This window comes from Stylophora pistillata, chromosome 6, assembly GCF_964205215.1.
Source record: "Stylophora pistillata chromosome 6, jaStyPist1.2, whole genome shotgun sequence".
NCBI classification, from domain to species: domain Eukaryota; kingdom Metazoa; phylum Cnidaria; class Anthozoa; order Scleractinia; family Pocilloporidae; genus Stylophora; species Stylophora pistillata.
The window spans coordinates 6,036,583-6,040,000 of record NC_142524.1 but is presented as its reverse complement, the minus strand read 5'-3'; positions in this window follow the sequence as shown (position 1 = coordinate 6,040,000).

The window sequence follows — 3,418 nt, the reverse complement described above, 5'->3', positions numbered from 1 at the left end:
GGGTATTATTCACTTGTAACATGAAGGCTCAGAATTTGCCCCATTTTTCTCGAATTCGCTGATCAAATGGGAAATCGGGGTAAAGATCATCATATGGGAGCTTAGCGTGTTAGCCACTTGCGGATGAATTCGCAGAATTAATCCCGTTTCTCCAAAATTCATTGGAAAAAAACGTAAACTCTGGGTGAAGACTGGATATAGCAATATGGGATCTATTTCATTTGGAGAATGGATTCTTAGATTTTACCCCGTTTTTCTAGAATTTGTTGAAAAATGGAAAATTGGAGTAAAGATATAATACGGGAACTTTAGGTACTATCCACTTGTAGCATGAATGCTCAGAGTTTACCTCGTTTTTCTAAAATTCATTGATCAAATAGAAAATCGGGGTGAAGACGGCATATGGGAACTTAGGGTATGCCGCTACTTGTGGGCCGAATTCTCAAATTTTATTCCGTTTTTCTAGAATTATTAGAAAAAAAAAATGGAAAATCGGGTTAAGGATTGGCTATGGCAACTTGGGATCTATTAATTCGGAGAATAACTCTTAGATTTTACCCGTTTTTAGTCAAATTCACTGAAAAAAAAATGGAAATTCAGGCAGATGAGAACCTCGGGTATTATTCACTTGTAACATGAAGGCTCAGAATTTACCCCATTTTTCTCGAATTCGCTGATCAAATGGGAAATCGGGGTAAAGATCATCATATCGGAGCTTAGCGTGTTAGCTACTTTCGGATGAATTCGTAGAATTAATCCTGTTTCTCCAGAATTCATTGAAAAAAAAGAATGGAAAATCGGGTTGAAGCCTGGATAAGCAACTTGGGATCTGATTTCATTTGGAGGATGAATTTCTTATATTTTAACCCGTTTTTCTAGAATTTGTTGAAAAAAATGGAAAATCGGGGTAAAGATATCATATGGGAACCTCGGGTATTATCCATTTGTAGCATGAATGCTCAGAATTTACCTCGTTTTTCTAAACTTCACTGATTAAATGGAAAATCGGGGTGAAGATGGCATATGAGAACAAAAGGTATTAGCCACTTGTGGGCCGAATTCTCAAAATTAATTCATCCCGTTTTTCTAGAGTACATTGAAAAAAAAAATGGAAAATCGGGTTAAAGATTGGATTTGACACTCTAAGATCTATCCCACTCGAAGGACGAATTCTCAGAATTTATCCCGCTTTTCTAGAATTCACTAAGAACACAAACGTTTTTTAAATGTGGAATTTTTTTCTATCTTCCATTTAACTAAGACTAGCGAGTCGCACAAAGAAACACTTTTTGTAGTTGTAAGCTTCTCATTTATTTCGGACGCGTTTTGACCCCAATTAATACTTCTTTAGGGAATGATTACAATTAAAGAGGAACAGTACATTACATAGCGCGTTGTTGTGTCTAAGCTTTTAATTTATATAGAAGTTAATTAATTAATAATAGCTGAAAGCGGGCCGGCGTTATAAAAAATTCCTAATTACAATTAAGCTATTTGCGTATTGCTAACGATTAGCGCTAATCGTAGAATTCACCGCTGAAAAAAGAAATGGAAAATCGGAGTAAAGATGGCATATGGGAACTTGGAGTCTTATCCACTTGTAGCGTGAATCCTCAGAACTTACTCCGTTTTTCCAGAATTTATTGAAAAAAGAAATGGAAAATCGGGTAAAGATTGGATATGCGAGTCAGTGGGAGCCCCGTTTTTCTACTCATTGAAAAAAAAAATGGAAAATCGGGGTAAAGTAGATTAGATGTGGCAAGTCAATGGAATATATTCGACTTGGAGGACGAATTACTAGAAGTTTCCATGTTTTTCTATAATTCCTTGAAAAAAATTCCAAAATCAGAACAAGATGGCATAAGGGAACTACGGGTATTGTCCGCTTGTAGAATGAATTCTCAGAGTTTACCCCATTTAGGGGCGGATCCAGGAATTTTATGATAGGGGGGGGGGTCCAAACTTTGGTTCAGAAAGGACTGTTGTACTCTTTTGAGGCAAATGACTTCTCCCCCGCACCCCCCACTCCCACCAGTCGCGGTTGCACGTTATAATTCCTTGGCCGCTCACCGTTTACTTGGATTCATTAATTTAAAAAATCAGCCAGTTAAAAAGTGATATACTATCCTGCGGATGTAAGAATTTCAGTCCCAAAGTTGTAAGCGTCAGGTCTGAGAGGGGGGTCTGGACTCCCAGGACCCTCTCCCTGGATCCGCCACTGCCGTTTTTCTAGAATTAATTCATTAAAAAAAGGAAAATCAGGAAAGATTTGACATGACAACGTAGGTTATATTCCACTTGCGGTATGAATTGTCAGAACTTATCACGGCTTTCTCGTGACTCGTTGAACAAATGGAAAATCGGGGTAACGATTGGACACGGAAAGTCATGAAGTTAACCAATCGAATTGTCACGATTCCCATTTTTCGACATTTAATTGCACAAATCGGGGTAAAGATTGGATATGGAAAAGATATGATATTATCCACTGGTAGGATGAATTGTTATAATTAATCCCGTGTTTCTAGAGTTGATCGAGAAAGTGGAAAATTGGGGTGAAGATTGGATTTGGCATGTTAGGATATAATTATTCTGATTGCTGGATAAATTGTCAGAAGTTTAAAAAAGGGGTTAATAATGGATATGTCAAGTTTGGATGTATTGCACATGCAGAGTACGAGCTGTGAAATCGTTTCGATTTTCGAATGCACTCAAAACATGGAAATAGGTATAAACAGATATACTGCAATTGTAAGTTAGATCGCTGGAAGTGCACCCTTAATTTGCGTAAGAAAATTCTGGGTCGGGGGTTAGTTGTCGGAAGGCTACGCCCGGGTGAAGTTAATAATTTTTAGCCGGTACTTTGTAGAATCCCCTGCACCAAGCCTTGGGATTATTCGACAAATATCACTTAGTTTGAGGAGATTATTTTGCTGGAAAAGAGAATGTAGCCTTCCCTATAAAATATATATCAGTATGCAAGTTTTGGTGTTATGTTTCACCACTGTGATGTTCTGATTGTTGAAAAGGATCTGCATATTATTCACACCCCTGGAATTTAAATCAATTTAGCGTTAAAAGTGTCTTCAGGCAATGAGAAATTTTCCCAGAAGTCGCTGTATACACAGATGCATGTGCATATATTGACGGCAAACTATTGATTTACCTTTGCTTGACAAGCAAAGTGAACGTCTACGTAGAGGCCCACGGGTACTATTCACCGCCAGATAAAACATTGTAACAGAATAATTGAAGGGTTCATTGCAAAAGAAGCCCTTGGTGACTTAGGATGAACTACTGTCGTTCCATTCCAACGTGCTGCCTGTTTACTTGTGGAACCGAAGGAGAACTTAACATGACATCAAGAGTCACTTAGTAGGGCTTAACAAAAGAAAAATCTATGTAAGCAAAGGACAAG